The 16,091-nt window shown below is 40.9% G+C and overlaps 2 long non-coding RNA genes across 2 annotated transcripts in view; one reads left to right on the plus strand and one right to left on the minus strand.

Moving 5' to 3' along the window:
- Window positions 1-7,210, plus strand: part of LOC308594782 — a 139,118-nt gene extending 131,908 nt beyond the window's left edge. The window contains exons 4-6 of the long non-coding RNA XR_014011605.1: window positions 202-391; window positions 5,472-5,684; window positions 6,467-7,210. This is a non-coding gene — a long non-coding RNA (uncharacterized lncRNA). The remainder of the gene's footprint in view (window positions 1-201; window positions 392-5,471; window positions 5,685-6,466) is intronic.
- The window catches only part of LOC308594783, a 146,693-nt gene that overhangs the window by 8,669 nt on the left and 121,933 nt on the right, over window positions 1-16,091 (minus strand). Inside the window, exons 3-5 of the long non-coding RNA XR_014011606.1 lie at window positions 8,920-9,016; window positions 5,355-5,754; window positions 1,089-1,181 (exon numbers count right to left, since the gene is read on the minus strand). This is a non-coding gene — a long non-coding RNA (uncharacterized lncRNA). The remainder of the gene's footprint in view (window positions 1-1,088; window positions 1,182-5,354; window positions 5,755-8,919; window positions 9,017-16,091) is intronic.

Consider the following 16,091-nt stretch of genomic DNA (forward strand, 5'->3'; position numbering starts at 1 on the left):
TTTGAATGTTTTTGCCTGCCTGGAATGTGTCACTGACCCCTGATCATGACTCATAGGAACTAGAAAGGGGTGTCTGTATAACTTGAGCTACACTGATTGCTCCATCTATTTTACCTCTGCCCCACCCATGAGAAGAGAATGCTGCCTTCTTCAGATGTCTCAGCCCTGTTTTAAAGTCTGTAATGCATCACTCTGTTTCAGATACGCAATGATTGTGGTTTCACCGACTAATATTGTGAGCATAATCCAGTCAAAATCAAGTCCTATTGCTACTAATGGAAAAGTGGTGACCGTTTGCTTAAGTTGGCAATGGAAACAAATGGAACTGGCAAGCGTTGTTTAGAGAGGTGAGCAAGAATCTTCCCAGTCCGACCAAGTTTACGTATTTCAGGTATGTCCTACAACCTGTTATTCCATGTGCAAGCAACTAGAATGATTGACACATTGTTGTTGATTCCAAATCCTCTTCTGGAGGACAAAAAAGTTTGCAAAAACATTCATAAAATGAATGCCAGCTTGGCTCCTAGCCTAGATATGGTCCGTTTGCAAGCTATTACCTCCATTGACCCCAATGGAATTTAAATTTTTTTGGGCAAGCGATAATAACATCTGGCTGCATGTGGAAATGATCCTTGATGCCATCCAGATGTGCTATTTGAAACAACAAATGAAACCTTTGGGCCACAAGTGTCCAGTTGCTAGTGGACCTACAGTACTATATTTTTTCTCACAGATAATTACAGACTTGTTTCCTCTACCATATTGATCTGTGGCATTAGAAGCATGGTGAGAACTGAATAGCTACTGTAGACAGTTAACCTCTTGTTAACTACCCTTATCTGTATTGTTTTTAACACTCGATTGGGAGCCGCCCAGAGTGGCTGGGGAAACTCAGCCAGATGGACGGGGTATAAATAATAAATTATTATTATTATTATTATTGTTGTTGTTGTTGTTGTTGTTGTTGTTGTTGTTGTTGTTGTTGTTGTTGTTATCTCTTTCATCCTTCACTTCCCTCCTCTCCTTTGCAGTTTTCCATTCTCAAAATGAGGACTATAAAAATTTTAGGTCAATTATGATCAGCTTACCAGGAAAAGATACGGAAAGTGTTCTCCTGCTACCACTGTGTCCATCCACCTTTTCCTCTTGCTAGGGTTCCTGAGTTTTTAACAGCTACATATCTGGCAAGAAATAAACAAGTACTGCTTTCACAGCATAGTGAACAATGAAGATGAGTCTATCCATTGACTTTGTGCCTTCCAAGAAGCTAGTAGATGTACACAAATCCTGTCAGCGGGGCAGTGGAGTGGGGCAGAGATAGCAATTCTGATTTATGTACTTGCTCATTTTAGAGTATGTCAGTATTGATGTGAGTCATACTGATTATATGCAGCACTGTTTGCGAAGTCAAGGCTGCATTTATTCTAGGCAAATAATATTAAGAAGTTCTTATAAAAGAGAAAGGACATATAATTTGACATGTAACTGATCAAGATCTTATACCACTCAGCTTTCTCATGTTGAAGAAAACAAGAGCACATATCAGGATCATTTTATTAAGCGGCTTTAGAGAAACAATTAAGTTTAACATTTACTTCTCATTAGGATTCAAGATACAGCAAAACAACCCCTTCTAACTGAAATGTTGGTACATCTTTCAGAAAATATTAAGCAGAAAATATTGGTTTTGAAACACTTTCTTGATGGACTAGCATTACAAAAGTGATTTTGAATAAATATGCAATTATAATGAATTTCCAGAAAGCATTTCCGCCCTGCCCCCCAATTAACAATACAAAGAAAATTATTTACAGGGGATTCTTTGGTCCAAAATAAACTTTTCTTAATCTCAAATACAGGCTTGCTTTCCACAAACTATGGCTCTTTCTCGCTCTCTCACTCTTTGTCTTTGTTTCCCAGTATTCCCACATCCACTGAATAATCAATCTTTCCTTCCCTTGCCCCAGGAATGTACAGTAGTAGAATGATGCTGCAGCAATCCATTTTGATTAATTTTGAGATTAGATTCTGTTTTATCACAGATTAATTGCAAACTGCTCTGGGCTGCACTTCTAGAGTTGTGCAGAATTATAAAGATATTTGAGATTTTATGCAAAAAGTATGCAGTTGAGAGGCACGAAAATTCTTCTGCAAAATCCATCTGTCTTTGAGGGTTTTCATTACCACTGTCTTCATTCTGAATAGGGGGAAAAGAATTAATTGTCATTGCCCAAGAATGACTTACAATACTGCACTACCAACTTAATTTCCTGCCACCACTCTACAGTGAAATTTCCACCCTGATCCAGTTATGGTTGTGTATAGTTAGTTACACATGAGCAGTTGGGGCAAAGTAGAGTATGTATTCAACTGTACATCACATATCTCCATCCACATTCTAAACCAGATCATCAACTTCAAATTTGTCACCTAAGCAATGGGGAAACATTTGCTCTTCTCTGAACACCTACACCCTTGTGAATATTGTTCTCCCTTTGTACCCATACAAAAGGGTGCAAAAAATACAAAAGGGTTCTTCTCAGGGAGAAAAACGCCTATGCAATGACACACAAACACACACAGTTTCCGCACTCCTTAAAAACGACTACTTGTCTCTATGGTATTCATTGTGCCCAAATTAATAAATCACTGAAATTCCCAGTGGGACTGAAACTTTGAGAGGTCAAGCTAGAGTGGAAGTAGTACAGATCAGTTTCTCACAGACACGCTATTAGAACATCTGTTTGTGTCCTCGATGCCTATTAAGATGTTTACACTGCTAATTGTAGGCATAGCATAGCTACCTTTTTGTATTTGTGTTTTTCTACCAACCTCAGCAGCACAACATCATATATCTAACTTAGGCCAACTGTCAGCATGCCAATTAGTCAATGCCATATATATTTGTATCAGGTACATTCATTTGATAGATGGTCAAACTCACTGGAACTAATAACCTATGAAAATGCTTTGCTAAGACTATGCCCATATCAATTTTCAACGGCAATGTCTTAGTTTAAGAAACTGATTTCTTGACATTTCCATGTACAGGAATTTTATGTGCAACACAGACACACATGTTGGGAGATTTTACACTAGTCTTATTATGCTTTAGTAACAATGGTGTGCTGTAGTTTGGACCTCATTATTTACTAGATTTTCAACTAAGGCTATTCCTGCTAAGCATCAAGATTCTATAAGAACTCAATTTGCCTAAATCTTTTTGATTCATTCAGCTTGTGTCTATATCAGTGTAAATTGTTTCAAAAATGGTAGCCAATTAGAATTACAATGCAAAACTAAACTAAACTATAAACAGTTGTAAAACAAAATAATATTTCATCTTTTTAATTTTGTTACCAAGGCAACTGACAACACTTTTCCAGTCCCTTATTACTGACACCAAGAACTGCAAATGATAATGCAGACCCTCATTCAACCTATACATTAACTCCTATCTTCATTATATCTATTTGTGGCCTTGCCCACTAAGTTTGATCTACCTGCTCAGTTCTGGTTTGCACTGAGCTCAGCTTGTACACTGAACATGCCCCATAAGCCAGGGCCACATTTCATTGGATACTACAATTGGACACTGACCCATTCTGAACAAAGGAGATGTGCAAACTGCTTCTCATTGTGAATGGAAAAGGTGCCTTTTTATTCCCATAGATGTTTGGGGGCTGATGTGAGATTTGCCTACACATTTTTGTGGTCCTGCCTCTTTTTCTGCTCTTCTAGATGTGACAGCCTTTTTTTGTGTTATGCCCCCACAACAGTCATTTTGTGTAATATCAATCTCCCACTCACACACAGAGAGAGCACTCATTTTGTGACTGGTGCCCCCAACACTTTTTGAGGATTACAAATGTACCCAGTGGTCCAGAAACATTGGCAACTCCTGCTTTAGAGCCCCAGCACCTCTCTTTTTGAAAATAAAAGACTTACTCCCTGTATAATGACTCTGGGAATCATTCCATAACAAGAAACACAAGAGAAGGGTTGTAGCGGTGTGTTCAATGCCTAGCATCTCCAGGCACCCCTGTCTAAAACCTTGAAGAGCATATTTTTATCAGTTAAAATAATGCTGATGAACCAATGATTTGACTCAGTATAAGGCTGTTGCTATAACCCATAATAACCCTGAATTGACACTGTTGCCCCATTGTGACTATTTCTACACAATCTCATTTCTCTCTATGGGTCTAAACTGTGTTGAGTGCTTTCTTAGCAGCCATGAAAATGTTTAATTAATTTGCTTTTATGACTTGAGTAAAAGCAGGCTGTTAATTTCAAGATTCTGATCCTTGTTATATTCAGCGCCTCAGGCCTTGTCTGCCATGCAGGTACATTCAGTAAAATAAACACAAACACAGTTTCCTCATCCTACTCACTTCATTTCAGCCCAAGTAACCTTTGCATCAGCCTTAAATAAGAGCTACAGGATGCTTCTAGCAAAATAAGTTACTGACCATATCCTTGGCTAATAAACACCTAGGCCTGTGGCCTGTAGTTTATTTAGCCTAGGATATGGTTATTGCTCATTAGGAGAAAATACCCTCAAGTTATTATTTAACAATCTTTAGATGGGGAAAAATTGGGGGGGGGGAGTAACATATGGTCCAGCTGTCCACGAATTCACCTGAAAAGGTTTTATCAACACCTTTAGCAAAAGCTGCCTCAGGCAACTCATAAAAACATGGAGAAGTCAATACACCCAGAAGAGCTGAATAAATAAAAATAGTAGTGGTACATTTAATGTATACCTTTCATTCCAAGGCACCTCTACAGCCTAGAGAAATTTCACACTAGACATAAATGGTAGTACAGATCAGGAATGAAGAATCCCGACAGTGAGGGTTTCAGGGGCAATGGTATTTCAGTGTGCAGTTGTTGTCAAGTTGTTAACTATGTGCCAGTGGCGTAGCGTGGGTTGTCAGCGCCCGGGGCAAGGCAAGTAATTTGCGCCCCCTAACCCGTGGATTTGCACCCCCTAACCTGTGGATTTGCGCCCCCTAACCCTAACCCCCAGATGTTGCGCCCGGTGCGGCCGGCCCCCCCTGCACCCCCCACGCTACGCCACTGCTATGTGCTCCTGTGAGGTGAGCCACAATCTCACTGTATGGTATGTCAACACACTCTCATAGTTGCCCTTCTGTGACTTTAGATATTGTAGCTCTTCATGTGAAACTTCTCACGGTTTCCTCAGTTTCTCATCCTGCTGACGACCCAACCACAGATCAAATCAGTGGTTGGAGGGGTTTGTAACTGTAGTAATTTCACAGAACCTATCACTTTTGAAGGGCTGCTACCCAAAGGCAAAGAGAACACCTGCAAAGGAGAACAGGACTCACCTAACTGGCAGTCGGAAAACAGAGAGGACTGTTTGGCTCTTGTTTCGTTAGGTAGATCGTGTTTAAATAGCCACATTCAGTTTCCATTCACGTTCCATGTATATTCTGTCCCTACAGCAGAGAAGAGAAAATACAGTTAAAAGGTGTTTACAAGCCAAGTCAACCCTGTGATTTGCTACTTGTGTTCATTTTTTGCTTGAGAGGCACACACCTATAGCAGACTTTAAGTCGGCATTCCACAGTCATGAAGAAATTTCTTGTTTGTAAACCAAAGAGGAAGAATTATAAGCCAGACACTTACATCACCTGACAGATGTGTTTCTCAATCACGTAAGTTTATTTAAGGCTTCCCCCCGACCTTTCTCTCTCTTTTTTTTTCTTTAACATGAATTGGAATGGGCTAGAAAAGTGAGGAGAAAGTAGAAAATAAAAGGAGGAAACACATGCTGCATTTTTTTTAAAAAAGTAATTAATTGACTCTGCTTTCCTAGCTGCACTGTCTGAACTACCAAGTCCTCCTCTGTGTCTGGAAGTAAATATATTTTCCCTACACTTGTCCGAAACTCTATAGCTACTGGTAGAACGGTAACACATAATAACATGGTAGCGACACATAAAGCTGTCAGTCTTAAAGGGAAATGGATGCCAAAGCTGAGGGGGTAAACAGACTAAATCAATTTGAACATGCATGTTAAGGTCTGTGAAAGGGCAGAGTTTAGTGCTGCTAGGCTGAAAAGCATTTGTCTCTGTCTCGTTGTATTTCCCTACCATGCAGCGGAATACACCCACAGGCCTCTTGCTTGGCTCCAGTCAGGCTCCGTGGCTGATTAAGGACAGCTGGAGGTGTCCAGTAATTTCCTCACCTAATAATAAACTACAGTCCAAAAAAGAGTGGTTCCCTCAGGCCCGCCTTTAACAGAACTGTACTCGCCACCAGTAGAAAGCCAATTACCATGTCTGAGATAAGGCACATTTAAGCAGCTTTCCAGGGCCATTTAGTTGGCTTTGGGCACCTCGCCTTTGTCTACCTTTGCACAAGCTAGGTTCAGATAATGTCTGGGTCAGTTATATAATGACCTAGTGTTCCAAAAATATCTTTGTCATCCCTGCAGGACAGAACCTAAATTGGAGGACTGTCTCGTCTAAGCACAGATCAAACGGCCTACAAGCAGCCACACCAATGTAAAAAAAACACACCAATGGCCTCCGCTCCCTTATTCTTTTTCCCAGGGTCACCAACTTACACAACGATGACTACTGTTTCTAGGGCTTAAGCAATCAGTCTGCCTCACAACATCCTACCCGAAGGGGCCCACTAAAAGATTTTATAGGAGAATTTATTCTCCGCAAGAACTTTTCCAGATTCTGTCAGCAATGAAAGATGTGTGTGTATAAAATATGAAGTTAATAAAGGTTGCATTATTTAAAGGGGAGATCTCTTTCCTCATAAAATACTAATTTCTGCATTAACAAGCATGCAAAAGTTGAGTAAATTAATCATGTCCTTAAACATAAGCCAACAGTCCCACCCTCTGCTTTGCCCTGTGCTGCACTACCTTACGTTCCAGAGACATCGACTTGATTTATTCAAAGAAGCTTGCATGGACTTCTAGAGGTGGGGGAAATGGGCCTGAAAAGCATAATGTGGCTTTTTTAATAAAAAAAAGTTAAAGAATATAGAAGGTTTAGCTGCAACAACATTTCTACATACTTAGAAGCTGTGTACTTTAAAAATCAAGGTATTAGTACATTAGCTTGTATGAAGAGGAACCCAAGATATTGTAGGACAAAGAATAAGTTGAGCTTTTTGGATGCTCTGGAGTGAAATCTTGTTTTGGAAGGAAGTGTACAAGAACCTGAGGAGGAGGCAAATACAAGATTAAGCTTCTAAAGCTATGTACACATTAGCAGCTTCAAAACACAGTGAGGTTGCTTCCCCTCAATGAATTTCAAGTTGCATTTGCATGTTGAGATGCATACAGGAGACGGAGTGTGGATGTCATCACCTGATATGCGTTACATGTTTGGTTTCCTCATGGCTACATACCCCCTCCTATACATGAAGCTGCCATCTGTGCACATGCTGCCATCTGGATGTGTGCAACAGCTGTCTCAAATGTACACACCTCACCTCAACTGCAAATTGAACTTACGTTTTCAAATCAGATGGAAACTGGTCTGAGGGGAAATGCATCAAACAGGAGTATTTCTAACCACAAACTCGCCAACCTTACTTTCATGTCTCTCAGTCCAGTACTTCTCAAGAAACTACAGGGTGGATATGGATTGTAGCTAATGTCATGTGTACACGGCTTCAGACAGCAGTAACGGAAACACGCTGGAGCAAAGGTATATGGTAATGTGTACACAGCCAAAGCATTGGTGTTCTTTGGAAAAGGCAAGAAGCCCAATGGAACAGCCACACAAAGAGTCTGGGAAGGAAACTGTCTTTTAGAAACAACAGAGCAGATTATTTCGCATACACTAAGGTCTCCTGCTCTTTTAGAATTATAGAATTGTAGAGTTGAAAGAGACCCAGAGGATCATTTAGTCCAACTCCCTGAAATGCAGGAATCTCAACTAAAGCATCCGTGACAGATGGCCATCCAACCTCTGCTTAAAAATCGCCAGTGAAGGAGTCCACCACCTTCCGAGGGACTCCATTCCATTGTCAAACAGCTCTTACTGTCAGAAAGTTCTTTCTGATGTTGAGTTGGAATCTCCTTTCTTGTAACTTGAATTCACTGGTTCAGGTCCTACCCTCTGAAGCAGGAGAAAACATTCTTGCGCTATCTTCCATGTGACAGCCCTTTCAATATTTGAAGATGACTGTCATATCTCTTCTCACTGCTGCTAGTGTGCTCCATTAAAGATCTAAAATACAGGTTGCCTTATTAACTTACTGGCTGAATTTCCTTTGGAATCCTCTAGAGCACTCGCCACAGCATGAAAATGATCCTACATTAAACTATTAGAGGTAAGCACAGCTGACTGCCAAGTGAAGAACAACGAATAACTGTTTTCTATCCATGTGTTTATCTGAAATGTTCCAAAAACTAGTATCTCCTGTTAAAAAATAATGCAACTCGGACAACTTCACCCAAAAAAGAAAGAAAAGAAGTTCTTTTAAAAGGATTATTCTGTCAAAAAAGATTTGTAATATTTAACTTACATTTTCCCTGACACTGAAAGAGCGGAAGACTGAGTATCCCATTTCCTCTGTGTCTGAGCTGTTTTGTGTTTCAGAAGTCATGAATGCCAGTATCGTGTGTGTTTTTTCCAGAGCTGCTTTCTAACTGCAGAAACAGGATGTATTTAATCCCAGGAGCAGGTAGGCCAGGAATGTGTCCTGGTACAGATTCTAATCTCACCTAGAATCACATATCAGTATTTGGAAGGAATAAAAAATTGTTCTATACATTAATGTATGCTTGCAATTCACTATATATGTGTTTCTTCACATGGACACTGAGAATGTATAAACCCTCTGGCTGGCAATGGTGGATTACACTGGCTGTAGTGGGTATGGGAGTTTCAAAGGGCAATATAATATAAATTTATTTACCGTTTTGAATTCTGTTTTCTTCATCATTTCTCAGCTCTTCCATCTCCTCTATTTTTTCTCTCTGCTTGAGTAGTTCTTAGTATTCTCTCAGTTGCTCCTTTAATAAAAAGAAATGTGAGAAAACATTATTGCCATAGATATTGCTGAACGCCTGATGGAGAATAGAAGAAGAAATTCATCCAAACATTACTTGCTGTCACAACAAAGCAACCGGCAGTATTCCTCCATCTAACCTCCCTAAAAACCTCAAATCAGTGTCCTTCCTCAGAGCAAGGCATTGTGGGGAGAGTTGGATTGCTGCTTTCCCACAACAGGAAAACCTGTTTAAAGTTAAACGGTTTGTTGTTCATTTTAAAAAATCTTCGTTGCTGTGCCAAAAGCCAGCAGCGGCATCCCTACAAGGCTCTTCTAGGCTGTCTGCCCTGGTTGCCCTGGTGCCTGATTCTGAGGTATTGTTCCTCAAAGTGAGGAACTGAGGAAGGCAGGGGTACATCATTGGAGCTGTGGGGCGGGGGGAGGAAGAGCACTGAGTGGCAATCAGGGCGGTGGTTGGAGGAGGGTGTGCAGGAGCCTGGTGGTATTCACTAAACCACCTCTTAGGCTCTGGAGTATTTCCAGTTGAAGTGAATGCACTAAATGTGTAGCAGCCCCAAAGAGGATCCTGGGCTTAAGGTAACCCTGGTGCACTACTGGAATAAAAAGGAAATGACTATACAGTGGTGCCCCGCAAGACGAATGCCTCGCAAGACGGAAAACTCGCTAGACGAAAGAGTTTTCCGTTTTGGAGGTGCTTCGCAAAACGAATCTCCTATGGGCTTGCTTCGCAAGACGACAATGTCTTGCGAGTTCCTGCTGGTTTTTTTTCCTCCCCCCCCTTTTTCTAAGCCACTAAGCCGCTTATCAGCTGATCCGATAAGCCGCTAAAAGCCGCTAATAGCGCTAATAGCGCTAATCCGCTAATCCTTCAATGGGCTTGCTTCACAAGACGAGAAAACCGCTAGACGAAGAGAATCACAGAACGGATTCTTTTCGTCTTGCGAGGCACCACTGTATAGGTGAAGACCAGAATCTAGGGTAGCTATGTAAAATAAAAGGTAAAGGACCCCTGACAGTTAAGTCCAGTCACTAACGACTCTGGGGTTGCGGCACTCATCTCGCTTTACTGGCCAAGGGAGCAAATGTTTGTCCGCAGACAAGTTTTTCCGGGTCATGTGGCCAGCGTGACTAAACCACTTCTGGCGAAACCAGAGCAGCACACGGAAACACCATTTACCTTCCCTATTTATCTACTTGCACTTTGACGTGCTTTTGAACTGCTAGGTTGGCAGGAGCTGGGACCGAGCAACAGAGCTCACCCCGTCACGGGGATTTGAACCGCCGACCTTCTGATCGGCAAGCCCTAGGCTCAGTGGTTTAGACCACAACGCCACCTGCGTCCCTTAGGGTAGCTATGTACTCATCACCAAAAAAGAGGATAAAAGAGGGCATGGATATACGTTGTACCTGCATATACTAATTTATATGTATAGATATATATTTATATTTATACATATATATTTATATGTATAGATATATATTTATATTTATACATATATATTTATATGTATAGATATAAATGTAAAAATAACTGCTATAAATTAAATAGAAAGACAATATATTTCCACATAGTGGGGTAGACTGTGATCAGGTGTGTCTACTCATTCGCTGTTTAGGCACTAATGGTTGAGGGCCAACTTCAGCACTCTTGCCCTTCCTTCTTATAATTCTTTATCAGGAAGGCCTTCAAATAGAGGACTGCCTTCTGCAACGCAGAACACATGGCCACCCTTCCAGACTCTTGAACAGAATCATGACAGGTATGGAATGACTTTCCCTCAAAGACTAGGCAGGCACATGCTGCCTGCTTCCAGAATCCAGCATGCAGTCATTTGCAGGCTCTTAGTGCCAGTTTTCAATTTATTTACTCCTTTTTAAAACTATGAAGCGTCTCCAAATGATTGTGTGAGACATATGCAAAACAACTGCATGTAGAAAAACTGCTAAAACAATTGCATATAGAAAACAATTTAAAACCAACAGAAATGTTAAAAACAGTTAAAACAATTACAAATATGAACAAACATTTTTAGCATGCTAACTACTACAGTTCGTGTTTCACTGATATATTTTTTATGGATTATAATTATGAATCACATTGATTCAATGCTTTTTACAGAGGGGGAAACTGAGAGAGACTTACAGCAAGTTAAAAATGCAAAACTACCATCATCACATCCAGCATCACACACCAATATGTTTTATTGACATGTTCTGATTTTGTTATTTTACTGGTGGCAAACTGCCTTGGTCCCCCTGGTGTGAAAGGTGGTAGAGAATTGGTTTTATAAATAAATTAACTTTCAAGAGTCTTTGCAGACTCTGGAGCAATGAGAATGCTCTCCCAACAAACAGTCCACCTGCCACAGAAAGGCAATGGTATTCTGTAGCAACTGCATTGCATGGCAGACCTTTACAGTATTCTGGCCTTGAGGGTCCAAACCAAAAGAACCCTATCTGGGTGTTCTTTGTTCCTGTGTTGCGTAGCACCTAAGCAAGGAGCAGGGCTGTACCAAGCAGCCCAGCCCCTTATGTTGCACACTTGCTAATGTCTGTAGTGGGGAGCAGGAGGTATGTGCCTTCACACATATGAAGGCACACACCTGTGTATGTGAAGATTGGCCCAGAATCTTCCAGTAGCACCTTAAAGACCAACTAAGTTAGTTCTTGGTATGAGCTTTCGTGTGCATGCACACTTCTTCAGATACACTGAAACAGAAGTTGCCAGATCCTTCTATATAGTGAGAAGGTGGGGAGGGGTGTTACTCAGAATCTTCAACACTGTGTGGTCAGCCAGAATGCTCCCATGTGATGTACTTGCAAATGTCAAGGGAAGTGTGTGCAATGCCAGGTGTAGGAGAACCAGTGAGGCCCCCACTCCTTGTTTCTGTGTTGTTCAACGCTGAAATTAGACCGAAGTATCATCATAATGCTGGCACCCCTAATGGATTTCAGCAATATCCACCATTCACAACTAGGTGTTTCACTTCTATTCCCATGACAAAAATTGTCTCATTTCCTAACAAAGAATTTAATAGTCAAGCAATTAAGTATTATCATACTGACTCAAGCCAAATTAAACAAAAAGGAATGCAACCATTATCTGCTATGTATGGGTTTAAATTTTATGAGCTATCTGATGTCATGTACAATAAAATTTTATGACTGCACTTTATTAGAATTTATTGTGTTATAATACAATTCATCCTTTATATTAACTGTAATAGTCATACACCTTTTCCCCTCTCATGTGATAGGTTTATTTTACTATAACATAAAGGAGGAATCTGGTCTGATAATCCACATGGAGAAAAACTGGTTATCTGGTTCTTTATCAGTCTAGCTTACAATCCAATGTTGGGACCAAAACTGTCTTGGGCAACCTTATGAATGACAGGTCATCCTGGGATATGGGTAGAGTGAATGCAAATCCTGGAACCCTCAAGCCATCAAACTAGGGATGTACTAGAATTGCACTGCTCGCCCCAAAAGCAGTTGAGACTTTGCAAGTGTTCAAGCTGAATGCTCTGTGTGAAGCTACCTTTTGAAAAGTATTTTGAGGTGCTGCATATGAAGGCAGAAGGGAAAGCAAGATGACAGCATTTGCAGCCCATTTAAAGGATTGACCCAGCAGAGGTCTAGGTTGTCCCAAAATGACTGCATAATTATTTTTAAACAGCGCATCACATATTGATTACGGTACCTTCCCCAATCTGAGTTTTCACCCCATCCCAAATCCCATGTGCTTTTTGGAATGGTCTGTATTCAGCTCTTGAGGCTGATGAACACATATGTGTTCATCGCTTACTGACTGCAGCACCAAATGGTAACTTTCATATATGTGAATGAGCTGTCAGATACCAGGCCCCAGAAACTGAATTTTTTATCTCTTCACACATAATGCTTCTTTTACCTTGTTTTTATGTTGCAATGGCTAACCAACAATCTATGATTTAAACAATCTCTCTCTATATAAAAAACACAATGCAACTATGAAATAAAGTTGTCTCTGCTGCAGTTTATTTTAAGAACCTTTATGATGACACTGAACACAGCAATGTGCTTCAAGACTGACACCACATCCATAGAAGTCAATGGGGGTCCCACGATTGAGTTCAAGAAGTATTTGCTTTGTCCCTTAAAACAGTCTCAGTGGATTAAGAGCAAAACACAAAGTTTAAGGGCGGGGGAGAGTGTTTTAAACAGGATTGAGGATGTTAAAATTGTACTCTGCCTGTAATCTGCTAATCAGCTTGAAAAACTGATATATAGATAAGCATCTGCGTTCTTTTGAACTCCCCCCCCCCTTTTCATTCTTCGAAAGGTGGACCACACTTTGTAAGAAGCTGGTTCTCATTCAGTGACCTCCCCAGTTTCTTTAAACTGCACTCTTATCCCTCAACACTGCCCCTTCTGTGTTGAGATTATGTGTTCCCATACTACAAAAGACGAGAACAAAGTTAGAGAAGAAAAAGGAAAGCTGGTCTACTGTCAGAACCGAGGCTTATCGCAGCAGCCTCCTATTTTTAACTCGATTGCAAACGATATCTGTGATCAAAGGGCCAGAACCCCTGAAGGAGCTTATGCAAACAGCATGGTGGCCGGAATTCTTCCTGATGATTTGTAAGCAGGAAAGGACTTTTGACATGAAAGACAGCTTAAACAGCACAAGAATAGCAATAAACCATCTGTAAAATGCTTAACGTTGCCCTTGAACTAATGCAAATTTGTTCCAAACAATTTTTTCCCCTTTTCCCTTTTTCTCCTCCTTGCAAACTCTGGATGCCCTGCTGGGGCATTTGAACAGTCACATGTTCACTACACAAAAGCCTGTATAAGCAGGGAAATACAGTGTACTAATGTGTTTAGGACCAGGGAATCAAGCAACTTCCACAATTTAAATCCGCTGCCTTCCTTTTCCTCTTTGTTTGAGAAATCTTCATTAATGATAGCCTGGTTAGGCATGCTGACTAAATGTCCAGAGAGCAGCACCAAAGGTAATTTTGCTGGTTTCAAAGAGTTACGAAGAAAAAACACTATCAACTAGTTAGCAGAGTACATTCAATCATTTTTCTAAAGTAGCACAGCTCACTAGGAATGTGATTCTACTTATACTTATTCCCTTTTTATGTCCTTTATCAAAATATGTCAATAAAACAGGTAATGCAAGAAATGTGGATCAGTTGGTTATACCTTAATTGCTATCCAGAGGAACTATAGTGCAAGAGTTTTAAATGATGTTAATAGATTTATTTATTTTAGTGATGTGTCCTCTTATCTGTGGCTATTCATAGATATTAAAATGTTCCAAAACATAGCAATTGGAAGGGAAATATCCATTTACACATTATTTCCGGTCCCTTGGAAATACAGATTAATCTTTTCAAATCAGCTTTATCAGATGTACAAAATGGATGACATCTACTTAATATTTACTTAGGTCTATGTGTATGTTTTAATAGAACTTTATATAGCACCTGTTGAGATCTCAATTTCTTTAATATCACAAAACATTTTGAACTTTCTTTGTTACCATCTCCTGGTTGCTGGGAGAGTAAGGTAGCCGTAGCTGATAATCAATGTGGAGGTAAAGGGCTGTCCACGTCTCACTGCCTACTGAAAGCAAAATGCTAATTTAGGCAATATTTGGTCTGGAAAGGCAGGTTTGTCAAACAGACCAATATTTGGTCTGGAAAGGCAGGTTTATCAAACAGGTAGCAAACAGGAGTCTAATGCACTAAAAAGGGGTTGGTAAGCTTTCTTGGACCAAGGCCACTCTGCTGGTGAGCAAGGCCCAAACAAAAGTGGGCACTGCCACACCACACCCGTTCTCTCTCACACATCAGACATGCACCCACTCCAGTAGAGTCGGTGGAGAGCTGTGAGAAGAACAGGTGGGTCTTCAAAAAGCTCACCTCGCAAACCAGCACCGCCTCTACACTAAGTAAATATAGTCCTATGGGAGGGGGAACAACACTGGCCTGCAACTAGAGCCTTTTAATTCATGTATTTTCCATATCTGCTCCCTGACTCTGATCTCAATGAAATTTTAGGGAGCAGGTTGGAGCTGGTGTTGGGAATTAAAAGGCTCTCCTCCAGGCGTTTTGCCCCACACGCATTCACCCCAGCCCAGCTATGTCCATATGTGAGTCCCTCCAGCAGCAGCACTTATGCGTGTTTCAAAGGAAGCTAAAATCCTACCCATCTGCTGCTCAGAAGAAGAACTGGCAGAATGGATTCGGTGCCCTTTACTTTATTTATCCTCAGAGTTTATACGCTGCCTTTCAGGGCTAATCCTCTCAAGGCAACACAAAATCCATTATAAACATAGCTGCAGTCCATAAAATTACGTGCTTTGGAATTCAACATTGCTCAAAGGAGATTGTTCCATTGGGCAAGCATAAATGCTTGCACTAATGGAACAATCTCTCCCCTCCTCCTCCTCCCGTGCACTGTTCTGGGGTTTCTTCCAACCTTCCAGAGTAGATTTGGGGGAGGCTCTGTTGCTCTAGAGTTCCTATGGCTTGTTTCAGCTAACAGACCAGGTTAGTTGAATCCTGGCCCAATGCATCTTAGTAGCAGAACATGTGCAAAAGATGCAAGATGGCCAAGGGAGCCGGCGTTTGTCTGCGGACAGGTTTCCAGGTCATGTGGCAAGCATGACTAAACCGCTTCTGGCACACGGTACACTGTGATGAGTGCCAGAGTGCACAGAAGCACCGTTTATCTTCCCGGTGATTTATCTACCTATTTATCTACTTGCACTGGCATGCTTTTAAACTGCTAGGTTGGCAGGAGCTGGGACAGAGCAAAGGGAGCTCACCCCATCCCCATCGTGGGGATTCAAACCGCTGAGCTTATGATTGGCAAGCCCAAGAGGCTCAGTGGTTTAGACCACAGCGCCACCCACACATGGGCCAATAGACTGACTCATTATAGGATAGCTTCCTATATTTCTAAAAATATTATAATCATAGGAAATTTTTGCTTTTTCCTAAATTGCAGTTTAGATATCATCTATCAATTAGTGCTGAATGACAATATCTTCAGTTACGGCATCTGATGATGTCTATTAA

The sequence above is a fragment of the Podarcis bocagei genome, assembly GCF_964188305.1.
Source record: "Podarcis bocagei genome assembly, chromosome: 9".
NCBI classification, from domain to species: domain Eukaryota; kingdom Metazoa; phylum Chordata; class Lepidosauria; order Squamata; family Lacertidae; genus Podarcis; species Podarcis bocagei.